The sequence below is a fragment of the Ictidomys tridecemlineatus genome, chromosome 13 (genome assembly GCF_052094955.1).
Source record: "Ictidomys tridecemlineatus isolate mIctTri1 chromosome 13, mIctTri1.hap1, whole genome shotgun sequence".
Classification (NCBI taxonomy): Eukaryota; Metazoa; Chordata; class Mammalia; order Rodentia; family Sciuridae; genus Ictidomys; species Ictidomys tridecemlineatus.
The window spans coordinates 51,294,562-51,315,619 of record NC_135489.1 but is presented as its reverse complement, the minus strand read 5'-3'; the positions used below and the strand labels follow the sequence as shown (position 1 = coordinate 51,315,619).

Here is a 21,058-nt window from a genome sequence, read left to right as displayed (position 1 = left end):
GTTTGACCTCAGTGGCACCCTCTCCTACAGGGTCGTTGCCAATAGAAAGCAACACGGGTTAAGTTTTAGTGTCAATTTCTGTAACTGGAAGATGGGATTGTTGGTATCTAACAAACACCATGGTTATGAGGATGAAAGGGAAATCTAATGTAAAAGCCGGGCACAGGGGCACACACCTGTAATCCCAGTGGCTCAGGAGGCTGAGGCAGGAGGATCACGAGTTCCAAGCCAGCCTCAGCAAAAGCAAGGTGCTAAGCAACTCAGTGAGACCCTGTCTCTAAATAAAATACAAAAAATAGGGCTGGGGGTGTGGCTCAGTGGTTGAGTGCCCCTGGGTTCATTCCCCAGTACCCGCTCCCAAATGTATGTAAATATCTTAGAACAGTGCCTCGCACACAGCTGTTTTTATTATTGTTATTTGCAGAATGCGATGACGGACTGCAAAGACCCTACAGGAGTGTTTCATAACAAATGGAACTAACTGTGGATTTTGACAGCCCTGGACACGGCTCTCACAGCCCTGGGATCCCCTGTCTCCACTCTCAGGTCTGCGGTGGGGAGTTGACAGAATTTATAGGTCTTTGAACTTCCAGGGACTACAGATGTTCTGGAGGTTTAAACCACGGAAAACGGGGTGCTAAAAGTAGTTAACATTTGTCCTTCGTTTATCCTGCCAATATTGATTGGCACAGGGGATACGGAGAGGAAAGCTCCTTCACTCACTCCAGGTGGCAGGATGGAACTATGCAGGGTGCTGGGGAGGGGGTGGGGGAAGGGCAGTGTCAGGAAATGACTCAGAGGCAAGGGATGCTTGGTTGGTCTGCCCCTTGGAATCCTGAGTCAGTGGAAGCTTGAGAAGCAGATTGGAAAAGGGGGAGCCGGGCAGGGAAGGGCTTCCAGGAAAAAAGGCGGTGAGCTGAACGTTGACTGCACATTAGATTCATCTGGGAACTTCTGGAAAACACTTGGCATTATGGACCTAACACATTTTCACATGGTTCTAATTTGCAGTCAAGATTGAGAGCCACTGATCGTGAACTCGATTTTTTTTTTTTTTTAAGGAATTGCAGGGGATATGGTGACTAGTTTGGGTTGGCATGACTGGCGGGAATTCTATCATGGACAAGGAAACATTTTGTTCAGGTAACTTTGCTCCTGATCTTTAAAGCAAAGTGATTTGCCTCCAAGTGGCTGGTTTTTGATGGAGATGACTGGATCATCAATAGTAGATGCTTCATCTTTATTTTTTTTAATTAAAAAAATTAAATCTTTATTTATTGAATAAATAAGTAATCCAGAAAGGCAGTCCTTATAAGTTTGACTATTTTAGGTGTTTATTTAAGAATCTTTACGTGTCTTTCTATCCTTCCAATCTTCTAATCTAAAGTCTGCCTAGGCGGGTGTGGTGGCAAGCCTGTAATCCCAGGGTCTCAGGAGCCTGAGGCAGGAGGATCGAAAGTTCATAGCCAGCCTCAGCTAAAAACGAGGCACTAAGCAACTCAGTGAGATCCTGTCTCTAAATAAAATACCAAATAGAGCTGAGGGTGTAGCTCAGTGGTTGAGTTCCCCTAAGTTCAATACCTAGTACCAAAAAAAAAAAAAAAAAGTTTGTCTGACTTTGCAGTGATAGGGACAGCGAAAGGACTACTCAGAATCATGCTTATTCTAGAAAGATACTTTCTCATCAATCCCTAACCTTGGATGAGGCTAGCTACTCCCATTTTCATTTCAAACAGCCCATATTTCAAACAAAGTGTCTAAGCAACTCCTATTCTCATTTTGTTAACATTCCCCAAATCTTCTCTGTCTGCTGTGTAATTTGAGGAAGAGGTTGGACTCTGGAAGCTGTTGGCAGACCTCTTGTCTGATGAATATTTAAGTACCTTCAGTAGCCCTTCAAAATTGGCAGTTCTCCCTCTGAAGACTCATTGGAGCACACGAGTGATCATTTGGAATTAAAATGCTGCCAGATTTCACATTTGCAAAAAGTAACTTTGATAGTACAGTACCAACAAAGGGATTTTGTCAGCCATGCTTGGGTAAACACAGCTGTTTTCTTCCCTCATGGGAAGGATAGGAAACTAAAATTATAGGGTAGCGTGCAGACAGAGGAGTTGAGTTCTTTCACTGATTCTTATAAAGTCTCAATAAATTAATTATGTTTGATTGGGTTAAATAAAGTACAAGGTTTTGGAGTAGGATTGTCTTAATCACTTTTCCTATAACAAAGAGGTACATGAAGCTATTTAATTAATTCATTTAAAATCTCTTATTGGGTAAAAAGAAAAATCCATAAGTCTCTGTTATTCACAAAGTCTTAAGGAATAGTCTGTTTTATTTTGTTTCTTTCACATGAAAGAGCATCTTCAAAATATACTGTGTAAAATCTCTCCCAATTTAAGCACCAGATAGAAGATAATTTTTTTGTTGTTGTTCTGTTTAATTATACATGACAGTAGAATGCATTTTGACACATTGCACACAAATGGAGCACAACTTCTTATTCCTCTGGCTGTACACGATGCAGAGTCACACCAGTAGTGTAGTCATGCACGTATCTGCGGTAATAATGTCTGCCCATTCTACTGTCCTTCCCCTCCCCACAAACCAAAGTTCATTCATTCTTCCCTATTTCCATGCCCCATTATGGATCAGCATCCGCTTCTCAGAGAAAACATTCAGCCTTTGGTTTTTTTTGGGGGGGGGTCTGGCTTATTTCACTTAACATGACATTCTCCAACTGCATCCATTTACCTGCAAATGTCATAATATCATTTCTTTTTAAGGCTGAGTAATATTCCATTGTGTATATGCACCACATTTTCTCTATCCATTCATCTGTTGAAGGGCATCTAGGTTGGTGCCATAGTTCGACTATTGTGAATTGAGCTGCTATACACATTGATGTGGCTGTGTCCCTGTGGTAGGCTGATTTTAAGTCCTTTAGGTATAAACTGAGGAGTGGAATAGCTACGTCAAACGGTGGTACCATTCCAAATTTTCTGAGGTATCTCCATACTGCTTTCCAGAGAAGATAAATTTATGCACTTTGAAATAGTCTCTGGAAAGGAATAAGTCCAAAATAAGAGTGAAATGTATAGGAAAACATTCTTTTCAGTTCTGTACTTATCGTATACTAACTACTTACCAGTTTTAGCTTAGTGAGAAATATCCTCTTTCATTAAGATGCAAGCAACAATATCTAGTAATTTTTTTTATATTTTAGTACTGGGTATTGAAACCAGGAACACTTGACCACATCCCCAGTCCTTTTTTGTATTTTACTTAAGAGTCAGGGTCTCACTGAGTTGCTTAGGACCTCACTACATTGCTCAGACTGGCTTTGAACTTTCCATCCTCCTGCCTTAGCCTCCCAAGCCACTGGGATTATAGGTGTGCACCACCACACCCAGTGACATCTAGTAATGTTTAAATTTCCTAATGCATTTATCTGCATAAGGTGCCAGTAGTGACTCATTAATTCATTTGTTAATTCATTTATCTCCTGGGGACTACTTGCTTTTAGGACTATACAATACACGATTAAGTTACAATCCTATCTTGAACCACAATTCACTGGGGAAGACAGACATGTAAATAAACATAGAACTACAGGGCAGTGAGGAGAGGGCTATAGGAAAGTTATTTTCAAAGAACTTCACAATCACTGGGGAAGAGATAGTACTTGGAAATCAGTGCCAGTGGGGTCTTCACAGAGCAGGTGATATTTGTACTCATCTTTGAAGGAGTAGGTCCTGCTTCTTGGCTAAAGTCATGCACCTCTGTGACCATGTGCTGATGTGTTATTTGACCTCATGCTATCAGCTGTTGTCTCCTCCTCCTCCTCCTCCTCCTCCTCCTTTGACCCTATGTTGGATTTTTAAATTTTTATTTATTTATTAATTCACATTGAGATGGGGTCTCCTGACATTGCCCAGGTTGGTCTCCAACACCTGGGCTCAAATCATCTTCCTGCTTCCGTCTCTCCAGTGCCTGGGACTATAGGTGCTCACCACCATGGCTGGCTCTCCAGCAGTCTTAAAGGACAAGCCCAGAATCAGCAGGAGACTACATGACTGGGCATGGCTCATTGGGGACCATCTTTAGAGACCAGCTACCATATCCTGACTTTTCCATCTCCTCCATTCACTTTCTAATAATTCTCTAATATCTTCATCCCTATCTTCACTAAGGGTGTCCTAATCCTGCTTCTCATCATGACATACCTGGATTATTACCATAGCAAACCTCACTCACCTCCAATTGTTCTTCCCGACTTCTGTCTTGCTTCTCTTCCACTTGTACAAGATTTCCTTCCCAAAGGCAATGATTCTTCTTTTTAAAAAGCAGAAACTTTTTAATGTAAGAAACATAAACTCTATGCAGAAAAGTACACATAATTTAAGTATTCAATAAAACAAGCTTCTTAAAATCACAAGAGAGAAAATATTGTCAGCAACCAGAAGCTCCCTCATATCCCTTACCAGTTACACCACTGCTTCCCACTGGAAATAACTACTCCCTTAACTGTGGAACCTAACACTTCTGTCCTTCCTTCATTTCTTCCTTCCTTTTCCCTCCTGTACCAGGGATTGAATTTGAGGACACTTTTTCATTGAGCAACATCTCCTGCCCTTTGCATTTTTTTTAAATTTTGAGACAGGGTCTTGCTAAGTTGCTGAGTGCAGGGAGCCATCCCGAAATATGCATGAACCAAATTGACCAGGAAGCCATTGAGAAGGACAGGCTGGTTTAAGGAACTCACAGCGACAACCCTGCTGGTTTGAGACTGCCCAATACGTGTGACTTCCTATCAGCTCTGTTAAGGTCAGGACTGCACTAGAGAGGGGGGTAACCCCCAGGAGTCACACAGACACACAACCCCTCAGAGATGAGTGTGGCTTGCCAAGATGACAATCAACCTGTTTGCTGCAAGACCCCTGCCACACCAAAAAGCAAGACTCCTCCCTGCCTTTGATGTGCTCTCCCTTAAATAGAGAACTGGGGCCATTTTCTAGTTGGGCTGTTCCAGCTCGTAGGTGAGCTGGAGAACCTACCAGGCACTCTTCTTCCTTTTTGATCTAATTTCTGGTTCTGACTCTTATCCTTTACTAATTATTTCAGACTTTCTTCTTCTCAGGTGGCTTATACCTTCTGAGCAGGAAACTACCCTGGTGGGGTGCTGGCCCTCCTGCAATAGCTGAGACTGGCCTCGAACTTGCAATCCTCCTGCTTCAGCCTCTAGAGTCTCTGGGATTACATGCATGCACCACCATGCCTAGTTGTTTTATTCTTTTGCCACTCAAGTGTACATTCCTAAAAACCATAGTTTAGGCTTGCATGTATCAAAATTTGATATAAATTAAACTATGCAATGCATTTTTTTTAATGTCCATTAGCCTTTCCCCAAAATTGAGTCAATATGCTGCACTTTATTTATCTGTTCTACAAATTTGATAGGCTGATTACTTCCATTTTATTCTTCTTTTTACTTTTTTTTTTTTTTTTTGCTAGAAGTGTAGCTCAATAGTAGCGTGTGTGTGTTAGGATGCACAAGGCCCTGAGTTCAATCTCCAACACCCCCCTGAAATTTGTTTTAGTTATTCTTTTGCATTCATATAAATTTCATACTAATCATGTCTATCTCTACAAAAATCTTGATAATATTTTAATAAAAATTTTGTTAAATTTGAATATCAATTTGGGGAGAATTGACCTTTTCTGTATTGAGTATTCCAATCCATTTATTTAGAGCTCTGATTTCTATCATCCGCGTTTTGCAGTTTTCAACATGAGTCCTAGACGTGTTTTGTTAGATTTACATCTACACTTTTCATTTTGTGTTGAGTGATTATAAAGGGTATTGTATTTTTAATTTTAGTGTCCATGTGATCATTCCTAGTATTCATAAAAACAATTGATTTTTATAAATTTATCTTATATTCCTTGATCTTGTGAAATTCATTTTGTAATTATAAGAAATTTTGGAGTTTCCTAGGGGTTTTCCATATTTAAAAAAAAATATTTATATATATATACACTTTGCAAATCAGATCATTTATTAACTCTTTCTCAATGTGAATGCTTTTCACTTATTTTCTTGCCTTATTGCATAGGCTAGGGTTTATAGTACAACATGGAATTGAAATAAGAAATAGTGGGAGTGAAATCTTTGCCTTGTTCCTAGTGTAAAGGGAGGACATTCAGTCTTTCATCATGAAGCATGATGCTAGCTGTAGGGTTTATTTTGTGTTTTGTAAAGGCCTTCTATCAGAAGTTATCTTCTATCCAGAGTTTTCTGATAATTTTTATCATCAGATTTTGATCATGTGGTTTTTGTTCTCTGGAAAAACAAAGCTATTTTTCCTGTGCTCTCACACTACAATAATTAATACAGAAGATTTCTGTGAGTTTCTCCCCACCGGCAAGTAATCGAGCAATTCTTCATGGACAACAGCTGGTTGTCCTCTTATCCAATTCAACCTTGCCACTAGTGTCCAGTTCCATGGGTTGAGGGCTCAATCCCCAGGACTACACTCCTACTCTAGATGTCAATCACAATCCCCAGGTCTTTTTACCTGTGCTTTTGACTAACTGGCTATAAATCAGGGTTCACACAACTCTCTCCTCAGGTTTGATTAATTTGCGTAAATGGCTCTCAGAACTCATGAAAATGGATTTACTAATTTATTTTAAAGGACATAGATAAAGAAATGCACAGGGTAAGGTGGTGGTACAAAGCTTCCATGCTCTCTACATTGCACCATCCTTCAGAAGCCTCCATATGTTCAACTGTCTGGAAGATTCACTAAACTCCATCCTCCCAAGTTTTTATGGAGGTATGGTAATTAAGGCAATGACCATTGGTGATTGACTTCATTTTTAGTCTCTACCCTTTCCCCAGAGTTTGGTGGTAGGACTGAAAGTCCCTACCCTCTAATCCTATCTTGTGTTTCTAGTGACCAGATCCCACTTTAAAAATTGCCAGCTTTCAGTTAACTACAAAAAACACTATAGGCCCAGGGGGGTGGGGGTGGCACGTGCCTTTAATCCCAACAACTCAGGAGGCTGAGGCAAGAGAATCACAAGTTAGAGGACAGCCTCAGCAACTTAGCAAAACCTTCTCTCTCTCAAAAAAAGCTATATCTATATATATCATGGTTTGCTAGGTAACTTAGCAATTTAGCAATTCTGTAAAAACCTGTCTCAAAATTTTATATATATTATATATATAACATATGTATATAATATATGAAGAGGAGGAGAAAAATTTAAATACATATAATATATATGTATATTATATATATAATATATGTATAAATAAATAAATATGTATAGCTTTTGGGATTTATTTCCTCTTCTTTTTCTGGTTCTTGAGTAGGAACTCAAATCATTGATTTCAGACTTTTTCTCTTCTAATGTTAGTAGTACTTTTCTTTCTTTTTATATATTTCTGGGCTGAGGATGTAGCTCAGTGGCAAAGCACACCTAGGTTCAATCCCTAGTACCAAAAATAAAATTTAAAAAACTATCACTTTGGAGATTCCAAAGATTTTAAGGGTTATATGCCAAGAAGCAAGACAAAGAACAAATATATATTTTGCAATATCATAACTGTTAATATGGCTTATTGCATTGATTAATTGTTTTAATAGGGAACCAGCTTTGTATCATTGAAATAAACTCTACTTTGTGATGGTATATAATTCTTTGTATATATTATTGAATTTTATTTGCTAATATTTTCTTAAGAATTTTTGCATCTGTGTTCACGAGGAATATTAATCTGTAGGTTTTTTGTTTGGATGTATTGTTTTGTTTTCATATATTATCTTTTGCTGGGGCATTAAGATAATACCAATTTCATAAAATTAAAAAGTATTCTAATTTTCTGTTTTCTGGAAGAGATTGTGTGGAACTGGTCCTTAAATGTTTGACAGAATTCTCCAGTGAAACCACCTGGTTTCAGTGATTTCTTTTTTTCAGGAGTTTTTAAATTACAAATTCAATTTCCTTAAGTTATATGGCTAGCTATATTATCTATTTCACATTGGGTGAGTTGTAGCAGTGTATGTCATTTGGACTGGTCCATTTTATCTAAATTGTTAAATTAATGTTTGTAGACTTGTTTAAAGTATTCCCTTATTAACCTTTTGATGCTTGTGGGCCTTTGGTGATAATCCCTGTTTCATTCCTGAAATTGTTAATGTTTATCATTAATCCTCCCCCTGACTCACCCCCTCACCTCATGGCCAGTCAGGTTTGACAGGTTTAACAGAGGTTTGAGATTATATTGATCTTTTCAGAGAACCAGCTATTTCTTTCATTTTTTTTCCTAATGTTATCCTGTTTCAAATTTCACTGATTTTTGTGTAATCTTTGCTAATTTTTTTTTCTTGCTTGTTTTGGGTTTTATTTCCTCTTCTTTTCCTGGTCCTTGAGTAGGAACTCAGATCATTGATTTCAGACTTTTTCTCTTCTAATGTTAATATTACCTTTTCTTTCTTTCGTGTGTGTGTGTGTGTGTGTGTGGTGTGTGTGTTTGCTGGGAGGATCAAATCCAGTCAAGTGCCCTACCACTTAGCCACATCCCTAGCCCAGAACTATAAATTTTGATATCAGCATTAATTTACCTCTGTACCACCAATTTTCATACCCTGTTTTCATTTTCATTCAGTTCCATGTATTTAAATTTTTCTCCTCCTCTTCAGCTCATCAGCTATTTAGAAGTATGTAATTGAGTTTCTAAATGTTTTGAGAATTTCCAGTTATATTTATGTTACTGATGTCTTGTTTGGATTTTGGAGAAAAATACCCTGTATGATTAGTTATTTAAATTTGTTGAGGGTTGTTTGAGGGCCCAGGATATGATCTATGTTAGTACATGTCTTGTGGACACTTGAATATATATTCTGCTGTTGTTAAGAGCTGTATTCTAGAGGAAGCAATTAAGTCCTATTGGTTGATAGATAATATTGCTGAGTTCTATATCCCTGACAATTTCTTGTCTATTAATTAGTGAGAAAAAGTGCTGAAACTTCCAACCATGATTGTGGGTTCATCTATTTCTCAGTGCAGTTCTGTCAACCACTCTACTTATTTTGCTGTTCTGTTATTTGGTGCATGCCATTTAGGATGGCTATGTCCTTCTTGAAATACTTGCTCATCTATTATATGCAATGCCCCTTTCTGTCTCTGGTAATTTTCTTTGCTCTGAAGTTTTTATACCTGATAGCAATATAACCATGTTTACTTTCTTTTAGTTAACGTTTTCATGATGATGCTTTCTTTTTCCTTTTACCTATATGATTTTATATGCAATAATTTTCTCATAGAGAACAGAGAGTTAGGTCCCGTTTTTCAAAATTCCACCCTGCCAATCTCTGTATTTTAATTGATATTTTTGTCATTTACATTTGATGTAATAATTTGTATGTTAGGGCTTAAGATTGCCATTTTATTTTCTGTTCTTTGTTTTTTTCTGCCTTCCAGTGGATTACTTGTACATCTTTTAAAATTTCGTTTAACTTATTTGTAGTATGTATTTTTGTAAAGATTTTTAGTAGTTGCTTTAGGTTTTACATTATACCTTATCACTGCCTCTGGGTGTTGATCTTTTACCAGTTCAAATAACATCTAGAAATCTTGCTTCCTTTATGTCCTTGTAACCTTCCCCATTTAATTATAATTGTCTTAATATTAAATTATAATTGTCTTAAATATTTCCTCTACATACATTCATTAAACATTAGGCAATGTTAAAATTTTTGTTTTACCCATCATACATAATTTTGAAGATTCAAAAGAAAAAGAATTTCAATTACCAGTACTTGGTGTGTGTGGGGGGGGGAGTAAAGGAAAATATTATTTCTTTCTGATGTTCTTTTTAAAAAAAGAATTCCTATCCGTTTAGAGAACTTACTTTAGCCATCTTTTAATGGTAGGCATGATGTTGACAAATGAGTTTTCTGAGAGTGTCTTGATTTCTTTTTCATTCCTGAAGGATATTGTCTCTGGGTATATAATTCTGGGTTAAGAGCTCTATTCTCTTAACACTTCAAACATATTGTGCCACTTGCATTTTGTCCCTATGGCTTATGATGATAAATTTGTTGTCACTTGAATTTTTTTTTCCTGTGTACGGTGTCCTTTCTCTTGTTGTTTTAAAGATTTTTTGTCTTTAGCCTTCAGAAGTTTGGGTATGATGTGTCTCGATATGGATGTCCTTGGGTTTACCCAGCTCATATTCACTCAACATCTTGAATCTATAGATTTCTATCTTTTGACAAATTTGGAGGCTTTCTCCTCCTCCTCCTCCTATTCCTCCTCCTCCTCCTCCTCCTATTCCTCCTCCTCCTCCTATTCCTCCTCCTCCTATTCCTCCTCCTCCTCCTCCTATTCCTCCTCCTCCTATTCCTCCTCCTCCTCCTCCTATTCATCCTCCTCCTATTCTTCCTCCTCCTCCTCCTCCTATTCCTCCTCCTCCTCCTCCCCCTCCTCTCCTACTCCACCTCTTCCTCCTTCTCCTCCTCAACCTCCTCCTCCTCCCTGGGGATTAAAGCCAGGGGTTCTTACCCACAGAGCCACATCCCTAGCCCTTTTAACTTTTTATTTTGAGATAGGGTCTCACTAAGTTGTTTAGTGCCTTGCTAAATTGCTGAGGCTGGTCTTGAACTTGCCATTCTCCTGCCTCAGCCTTCCGAGCTGCGGGTATTACAGGTACACGCCACCACACCCATCTGTTATTATTTAAGTACTTTTTTTGGTCCCACCCTCTCCTTCCAGGACTGTAATGACAAGAATATTGTTTTTTGTTGTTGTTGTTGTTGTTTTGCTTTATTTTGTTGTTTAACTCTATCCATTTTTCTCTCTATTGTTTAGAATAGTTTGATTTAAATGGTTCTTTCTTCAAATTTACTTTCTTTGCTCTTTTCCCCTTTATTCCATTGTTGAGTCCACCCATCAACTTTTTGTTTGTTGCTTTATTTTTCAGCTTTAGATTTTACACTTGGCTCTTCCTTATATCATCTTTTTTTCCCCTTGAGACTTGCTCTCAGCCTCCTAACTCCCATTTTTCAAATGTGTTCATTATTGCTCATTGAAAAATTTTTCTGATAGCTGTTTTAAATATCTGTTAGAGGAGCCAAGAGTGGTGGTGTATGCCTCTAATCCCAGCCACTCAGGTGGCTGAGACAGGAGAATGGGAAATTCAAGGTCCATCTGGACAACTTTGCAAGATCCTGTCTCAAAATAAGAAACAGATAGGGCTGAAAATGTAGCTCAGTGGTGGCGCGCCCCTGGATTCAACCCTTAGTACTGTAAATACATAAATAAACACAATTTGTGAGATAATTCTAACATTTTTGACTTTTGAATGTTGACATTTCTTGGTTGCCTTTTTTCATTCAAGTTGAGATTTTTCTGAGTTTTGTTATAGTTCACTGAAGCCTGTTTGTTGAGGATTTTGTGATGGGACTCCGGATCTTATTTACCTTCTCTTTGACCTGGCCTCCTCCGATATTATTGCATTAGGTAAAAGAGGGCCACCCTCTCATTACAGTTGGAGGTAGAAGTCACGACTACCCACTTGGCCTCCATTGGTCTTGGAGGAGTGAACACCCCCTCACTGCAGGACAGTGGCAAGTGCTCAGGGCCACCGTAAGATGCCCATTGATGCCAGCTTTGTTAGATAGGAGTACCTCATTCTTGCTCCACTGTGGCCTCTGCTGACACAGCGGGCATGGGAGGTGGACATTGTTGTTGCTGGAGAGTGGTCAAGTCCTGACTCTCTGGTTGGCATTCTTTGACAGGAACCCTGTTGGGGAGTTTGGTGCCTTGTTACAGCCTGGCCAGGGGGAGGGATGTCAGGCTGTGGGGATGGGGGTGGGGCATGGGGTCTGGCTGGACTAGGGTGTCTGTTATCTAAGACTGTTCTGTTTTGCAAGGCTGCTCCTTCCCTGGTTCCTTGACTACAGAGAACAGGTTTTTGTGGTTGTTTGGCCTGTGTCAATTTCTGGTTTACTGGTTCTTCAGCTCCAAATGTTGGCTACATGAGGCAAAAAGTAAACCCTGGGATTCACGGTTTGTGCATCTTGAGTCTCAAGGTTCTTCACTAAGCTGATTTTTCTCTCCATTTTTCAGTTTCAGCATGCTGTATATATTATGTCAAGGGCTGGGGTTGTTCTTAATGGGAGAAATAGGGAAAGTACATCTATTCATATTTCCTGAAGCCTCTATATGCTCATATTTTTAGCATGTACATTTCCCCGATCTATAATTTTTCAATTTTACAGTGATGCAAAAGAAATACACATTCAGAGCAACCAAAGGTAGAATTTTGATCTTTTCCTGGGCTAGCAATCTCCAGTACAATACTCTCTTGCAATGCCCAATTATAAGTTAGTGTAAGTGTTCTGAGCATGTTTGAGGTAGGCTAAGCTAAGCTCTGATGTTGGGACTTAAGTGCAATGATTTTAGACTTAACAACTTTTCCAGTTTACAATGGGATCATCAGAACATTACCCCCTATCTTTTTTTTTTTTTTTTTTTTTGGTACTGGGGATTGAACTCAGGGGCACTTGGTATCACTAAGCCACATCCTCGGCCCTATTTTGTATTTTATTTAGAGACAGGGTCTCACTGAGTTACATAGAGCTTCATCATTACTGAGGTGAATTTGAATTCGAAATCCTCCTGCCTCAGCCTCATGAGCTGCTGGGATTATAGGCGTGCACTACTGTGCCTGACTCCTAAATATCTTGGTAGCAATACCGGTTCCAATTTATAAACTAATGATATTAATAGATGTCCTAAGACAATCTTTTTAATTGATGCATATGGCCTTGTATAATGGTGAGATAAATTAGGCTGGACCAACACACAAATTGGAAAATTATTCTACCCATCCCCCAACCTCCCACTGGCTGACCCTGTACCTTATTACTTCTTTTTCTTTCTTTTTCTGATTTTGTTTTGTTTTTGCAGTGCTGGTTATTGAACCCAGGACCCCAGGCAAGCACTCTATCACTGAGCTACATCCCAGACCCACTATTTCTCTTTATTTCTTATTAATCTTCTTCCTCCTTCCTTCTCTTTTCCTTTGTCTCTTCTTTTCCAGGCTTCATTATGGCTATTTTAAAAATCATATCTGTGGCAAATGTACCCTCAGGTAACTTTTAGGGGGCTTGGTAATCCATAATATTTACAAGCAAACTCTCGATATTTGTTTGTATCACATAGATGCTGATTTTTGTAGCCTAAAAGAAAGATGTCAAAACTTCCAAAAGTTATTAGGACTTTCTTGTGATAGTAGTTTTGTGTGGTGATTTTTAAAGCAACAAAAGTGTGAAAGTCTGAAATTTAATTTCAAGAGTGCCCCAATGGAAGGATTTTGAATTTATCACATATGGTTGCTGTCATTTTTCCTTTCTGTCAGTAGACGTGTTCCTACCAGCCATGCTCATGGTCATCTGGGAAGCTGTATGCAAAAAGAGAACATGGTTGATATTCAACCCTGAAGTTTCTGCCTGAAGCAAGAGCAAGAAAGGGCATTGCACTCTGCCCTTCTTGAAGGATTAGGTGGTAGCTGTTCAGATGAATCCTGCTAGATCAGAGAGAAAAATCTTCAATGAGTTCATCGGAGAAACTGCATGTTCTGTAAAGCATACACTGTTTTTCCTTTAAACCTGTTTGCTCCGGGTACCTCCTATGTCACAGGACAGTGCTGTCCGTTCAGCGTACGTTGTGTTCTCATCAGTATCAGCTCAATGACAGAAGGTGTGCCCATTAGGCTACATTTTATGAAACAAAATGAAATTCTGAAATGCAATGCAAATGTCAGGTGCGTCTTGATACTCTTAGCTGCTGAAGCAAACCTAGTTAATTGTTAAGCTTCCAAAGTTATCACAGAATAAAATTGGTAAATGTGAAACACCAAATAGTTAAGGATGAAAGGAGACTCTTGAGGGGCTAACAAGGAAATACATTAAGATTGGTAAACTTTACATTATTTAATTTTGTTCTTAAGATCTACCCCTCACCCTATTTTTATCTATAATTAATTTCTTTAAATGTTAAAGATAGATAATGCCAGTGTTGGCAATATTGGGAAAAAATTGACACTCTAATACATGATCAATTGCAGAATACATTTATAAACCTTTTGAAATGGCAATTGAACACAAAATTTTAAATGCACTTATTGGGGGCTGGGGATGTGGCTCAAGCGGTAGCGTGCTCGCCTGGCATGCGTGCGGCCCGGGTTCGATCCCCAGCACCACATACCAACAAAGATGTTGTGTCCGCCGAGAACTTAAAAATAAATATTAATAAATAAATAAATAAATAAATAAATAAATAAATGCACTTATTGCTTGAAACAGTAGTTCTACTAGGGATTTACTATGCAAAATATAATTACAAAAGTATGTCTAGATATATGCAGAGATGTTCATTACAGGATTAATTGTAAAAACAAAATTCTGAAAATAATCCAAATATACACTAGTAGGAGATTGATTCAATACATTGTTACGTACAATAAAATAACATGCACCTTTTAAAAAGAATGAGATAAGCCAGGTACTGTGGTGCATGCCTGTAACCCCAGCAAGTCAGGAGGCTGAGATAGGAGGATAGAAATTTTGGGAGACTAGCTTCAGTGATTTAGAAAGAAACTGTCTCAAAATAAAAATCAAAAAGGGCTGGGGGTGTAGTTCAGTGGTAGAGTGCCCCTGGGTTCAATCTCCAGTACAAAAATTAAGGAGAAAAATTTGTTTTTTGCATATAAAAGGTTTCTAAGAAATGTTATTAAGTGGAAAAAATAAAAAATAGTCAGTATTAATTGGATGCCATTTGAGTAAACATTTTTAAGACTATACACATATATGCCGGTATTTCTATAACAAGTTCTTGAAGAATAAACATTTACTAACCCTAAATATATTTAGAGAAAGAGACTAGAAGTTAATGGAGAGGGACATCTTTCTTTGAATTTTTTTTTTTTTTACCATCTACATTTTTTACTTTTTAAAAAACCACCTCACCCAAGGGGACAGGTAACTGTCCACTCAATGAGCTGACCAAATTCAAAATTTTATAGTCTTGAGCCAAGTACAGCAAGCATTCTAGCTACTCAGAGAGATGAGGCAGGAGGACCATAAGTTCAAAGACAGGCTGGGCAACTTAGGCCCTGTCTCAAAATAAAGAAGGCTGGGGTGTAGCTCAGGGGTGGAGCAATCCTGGGTTCAATCCCCAGTATTAGAAAAAAGATATATAGTTTCATAATTCAAAAGTTGAAACCTTCTTATGTCTTCAGTAAGAAAATTTTGGGGGTCAGAGCATTCAGGTGGCTTAGATAAAGTGATTCAAGGCCTGGCACCAAAGTAATTGAAATACTCCTTATATTTCCCAATCCACTAATGGCAGACACAATTCTAAATTCTATTCTATTGAGATGCAATTTACCTTTAGTAACATGCCTAAGTCCTAGTGTTCATCTTGAATTTGTGCAAGCATGTGCGCGCGCGCGCGCGCGCGCGCACACACACACACACACACACACACACACACACACACCCTGTAACCTCCAGGTCAGGTGCCCTGCAGACTTCCTTGTGTAAAGGTCAATCAGTATACCTCAAATATAACCAGGATTCTGGCCTATAATGCCCAAAGTTACTTTTCAAACCTGCATTATTAAAACAAAACCAATCAATCAAATGATGATACTCGGAGGTAGAATGGATAAGGAAGATGAACCAAATGGGTTTTAATCTATTCTGTTAATTAAAAAGACCTCTCTTCCTATCTTTTGACTTATCTTCCTTGCTCACCATGTTCTTTTTAAAAATTATTGTGTGAAAGATCTTAGACTTAATGCATCTCTTTTAAAGGCAATTTTTCTAGGCTTTTCTTTTTATAGTTTGTTTGTGCTTGAACTTTTGCCATGCTCTAGAGATCAGAGAAAGCTCAACAATGCGGAAGGAGGAAAAGAATTGCAAAAGGACTTTGATTTTCTTGTCTTTAAGTCCCAAGTTCTATTTTTCATATCTGCTTTATATCTCACTGCTTTTTCAACATCGATACCCAGCCCTGCATGTTCATAGAAATGTATTCCTAATATTTCAGAAAATCCATATTGAAATAATAGCTGTTCTTATTTAATGCTTATGAACCAATGCAGGAAGAGTGTAGAGTTTAAGCATAGAGACTTTGTGGAGAAAGCAAGTCCTGAAACGGACTTTGTTTAAAGTTTTGGAGGAATTATTTTTGAGATCCAAAGCACCAATTTGAAGGAGGCTCAAACTGGATCCTCTTCCATAGAGAGTGTCTGACATGGAATATAAATGTACTGGGATGGGGAGCTCCCACTGAGGTATGGCCCACCCCAGAGTTTCAACTTCCGGGCACCAGCTGATTACCTGGACCCTCACCTACCAGAACATGTGCCCTCTGCTGGCATTAGTGGAGTCTGAAAAAAACTCACTCCAACTCCCTTTCAGCTGTGCTGAAGGAAGCTAAGAAACATCCTTGCTAGTCACAAATGCTTTCTGATATTTTTATCATCTTTCCCTTTAAACTTTCAGGAGTTTGGAGATTGCAGTTGCAAAGACGGCCCTGCCCTCCACAGACAGTGAGCCTGTCCTTGGATACCCAAGGTCAGAGAGCTAGACTTGAAAACAAAGGCTTCCCCCCAAAATCAGATAAAAACTTCATGCAATGTCATAGTGAACAGCAAAGAACTGGCATAAAACTAAAAGCAGTCTTCATGAGAAGTCCAAAACCTGGAAGCAAAATTGATAGCTGACATTTGGTATAAGATCTTGATTACCTTGCCACACTGCACATTTGCCCTTTAAACTATTTCTTACAAATACTTTCTGACATCATTGAACAACAAACACAAACATATTGGGACTGATCAAAGAAAATCAGAAAGTTCATAATTAGAGGTAAAACTTTAAACTAACACAAAATGATATTTCACTCTAGAAAGGAGGATTAGGCCACAAGGCACAGATGCTGAGATTCTGTGCCCTTTCCTGCTGAGCACTCAAGATGCAGTGGGCTGGCCTAGAACCAGAGTTCTTCCAAGCTCCCAGCAGGAGTAAAGCCTCTGCTTCACCATTGCATGGCTTGCATTGGTCACTGTGCAGAGCCTTTGCTCCCTGACACCCTAATACCATCCACTTTCCTCCAAATTGGGATTTCTGTGCACGCGACAAACAAAAACTATAACTCATATCTTTCTTTCACGTGGTAGACATTTAAGTGAAAACCAGAATCACTAATATGCTCCCCTGTAGTTCAGTGGTAGAGTGCTCACCCCATGCACACGCGCATGCGCACTTGCACACACACACACACACACACAGAACTAATATATTCCCCTAAGATTTATATTTTTCAAAAAAAAAAAAAGAAGAGAAAAATTTCTGACTACCTCTATATAACCAGAAAATGGATTTAAATGCTCCCCAACCTTCCCATAAAAAGAAAAGGGAAGCTAATGCATAGTATTAAGGAAAAAAGAAAATTGCCAAAGTCTTCAACCTTATTTTTATATCTGTGTGACCCAAAAGGGTAGCAGAGGTACTAGGAAACCGAGGTACACTCAGGGAAAGCTGTAATTTTGTCTTCCTCTCAGGAATATGGGCAAGGAAGTGAGAAATTAATCTATGACAGTTTTCTAAATGCTGAGGTCATTATTAAAATTGGGGGAGGGAGGGTACAAATATCCACGGCCTAGCTGTCTTGTTAAAACAGAGAGGAGACTATTCCTCCCTCTCAAGATGGCCTGCCTTCTCCCTTGAATGTGTATTTCTTATTTTTCCCCAAAAGGCGTCCTTCCCCTGAGATAGCCCACCTTCTCTCTTGAACACATATCTGCTTTCCAAAATAGATTGTGTCTCAGAGGAAAGGAGGGTGGGGTGCAAAGGAAGGAAATTTTTTAAAAGAAATTTTTATGCTATACTGGGGATCCAACTAAGAGCTTCGTGCACACGAGGCAGGCACATTACCACTGAGCTACGTCTCCAGTCCTTTACATTTTTTATTTTGAAACAGGGCCTGGCTAAGTTGCCTCAGCCTCCTGAGTCCCTGATATCATAGGCACACACTGCCATTCCCAGCAAAAGGAAGGACATTTTAACACAAAATTTTGAAAGAAATATTTCTTCCTCTGTGTAGCACTAAGTTGTGCTCAAGCAGGGGAATTATCAGTAAGGGTTCAATAAATGTTACTTATTCTATGTATCATTATCATTCAGGCTGAGCAGGCCTTTTAAATGAGCCAGACTATCTTTATAAGCCAGTTGGATTTTTTTTTTTTTTTAGGAGAGAGCTGTTAAGGAGGAAAATACGAAAGATCAGTATCATGCAATAAAATCCATCAGTGAGATAGTTCCCTAAGCTTCTCCAGAGATCTGTTTTGAAGTGTCATAAAATGTCTTCATTTGTGAGTAAAAATGGCTTTCGATTATCATACCCCAACAGTTAGGAACTGAGAAATAGCTAATGGCACAAGAAAGAAGAAAATTATTTCTTGGTTAAATTTTACTTTTAGAAATGATCCAGTAATTAGTTCCTAACATAAATATAAGTATATATCTTCTGGCAAGTAAGAGTCGTTACATGTCAGCCTGGATTACCAGGGCTTCCAACGAGGGACGTGGGAGCCGCCAAGGAGACAGGTTTTTCGTATTCTGATATCTTTATCTCCCCAATTTACAATTACAGACTTTGTTTCTATCTAGGGAATATTTGAAAAGGGAATGATACAACATTTGTGAAGCTGGATCACAGAATTTTTCTGCAAAATTAAATGAAGTAAACAGAACCGTATTTTAAGTCCCTCCCTCCCCCATAGAGGAGGATCAAAAGCCACATGCTTTCCTTATCTTCTCTCCAGCTGCAGGGGAGTGACAGAGCTGTCAGGAAGAGACCTTGGTAGATGAAACAGAGGAGAAGAAGGAGAAATAAATACCTGCATTCTTCCTTGGTCCAAAACAGAGACTTCATGGTTCTACCCTGAATGGGAAGACCGCTAGAATCAAGGACTAAGTTTATTCTACCAGCTGTTCAGGAGGCTGAGGCAGGTGGATCACAAGTTCAAGGCCAGCCTGGGCAATTTAGCAAGACGCTGTCTCAAATAAAGGAAAAACTGGAAAAAAAAATGCCAGAATGTAGCTCAGTGGTGTGAGGCTAAATCCCCTGTACACATACACACACACACACACACACACACACACACACACACACACATACTTATATATATATATTCCCCAGTAAATAAATAGATTTTGGTTCAGGGCTTTAAGTTCAATTGTAACAGAATGAGCAATGACCACTCCACCAGTCATGAGAGCCTATAGCCCCAGATGAGTCTTCTCCTCTCTTCCCATTACCTCCTTACTACTCTTTGGGTATAGTTTTCCCCCCAAGAGTTCCATGTACGGGAGACTTGTTTTCTCGTGCGGTTATGTTGTGAGATGCTGGAACCTTTAAAAGGTGGAGTCCAGTGTGGTTAGTTCACTGGGGACATTGCCCTCAGAAGGGATTAATGCTGGTCCCATGAAATGAGTTAGTTCTCACAGGAACAAGTTGTTATGAGGAGCAAGGCTGGTCCCTGAATCCCCCTCTCAATACTTGTCCTGCCCCATGATTTCTCCCTCTCACAAATATTCCTGCCATGATGCCATCTGCCATATTGGGACACAGCCAAGAGGGTCCTCACCAGAAGCCAAACCAATGGAACCATCTAATCTTAGACTTCAAGCCTCCAAAACTGTGCTCTTAAGTAGACCACTTCCCTTTAGAAGGTATTTTGTTATAGCAACAGCAAATGAACTAATACATCCCTCTTCCTTGTACAAATAAATAGTGCTCCCACTTTCTCTTCATCCCTTCTTCTTTAGTAAAATATAACCTCACATTTCTATTGGGAACAAAGTCCACCAGGAAAAAACATTTCTCAGCCACCCTTGTAGCTGGGTGCTACCATATAGGTTTTAAGTTCCGGGCACTGAAATGATATGTCCAACCTGTAGAAAGGTGCCTAATGGACTGGGCATTCCTGTTTCCTCGTATTCACGTTCTTCCTGGGTATAAAGCAGATGTGGTAACTGAGGATAGAGTGGCCATCTTGGTCACATATTGAACTTGAACTTGAGCTTGAGCTCCTAACACTGCAGAGCATCACATCAACTGTAAGGGTCTACTCAGACATCTGAGTTAGAGGAAATAGACTTCTTTCTAATTTACACCACCATTACTTGATTTTTCTGTTAGAGTCTAATCCTGACAGATAAACGTTCCCTTTGACTTGTCCTCAGGCAAGGGGAGAGAAGCACGGACACAAAAGACTCGCCCAAGATTGAGTTTCTAAAAGGAAGACAAGCCTGAGGGCCATGTGAAAAGGATAACAAATAAAAATTCATCCACACTTTATCTGGGGGGTGGGGGGGTGGAAGAAAACTACATACAGCCCCACATGTTAAATGGTGGGACGGAGAGAACTGTATGAAAAGGCAAAAATACCCTGACAGGAAAAAAAAAAAGGACAAAAGAATAAAAAATATATCCAGAAAAAAACATACTTAACGTGGTGGCACGTGCCTGTAATCCCAGTGACTCTGAGGCTGAGGCAGGAGGATCACAAGTTTGAGGCCAGCTTCAGAAATTTATTGAGGGCCTAACCAACTTCGTGAGACCCTGTCTCCAAGATAAAAATTAAAAAGGGCTGGGGATATAGTTCAGTCATAAAGCCCCCCCGGGTTCAATCCACAGTACTATCAAAATAAATAAATAAATAAAAATTATAAAAGAAGAGAAAAAACCTGAAGAAAAATTCTTACAATGAATTCTTTACATTCTAGAAAAAAAATTTGAAGTATACAAATTCAATAAAATGCGTATCAAAGGTAAACCAAAAGAAAGTTGAGATTACAGTGTGCGATGGTTAATTTTATGTGTCCACCCGACTGTTCGTTCATGTGCCTGGATATTGTGTGAAACAATATTCTGTGAGGCTGTTGCTGGATTTGATTGGCATTTGAAT

At 39.0% G+C, this 21,058-nt stretch overlaps 1 long non-coding RNA gene across 1 annotated transcript; it reads right to left on the bottom strand.

Annotated features, from left to right (window-relative positions):
• Positions 1-2,303: 2,303 nt before the first annotated feature.
• LOC144369856 (uncharacterized) lies at positions 2,304-19,098 on the bottom strand. Its single transcript, XR_013429670.1, has 3 exons — positions 18,986-19,098; positions 4,258-4,335; positions 2,304-3,061 (listed from the first exon to the last, which is right to left on the bottom strand). It is a non-coding gene; the product is annotated as an uncharacterized LOC144369856 (long non-coding RNA).
• Positions 19,099-21,058: the final 1,960 nt, after the last annotated feature.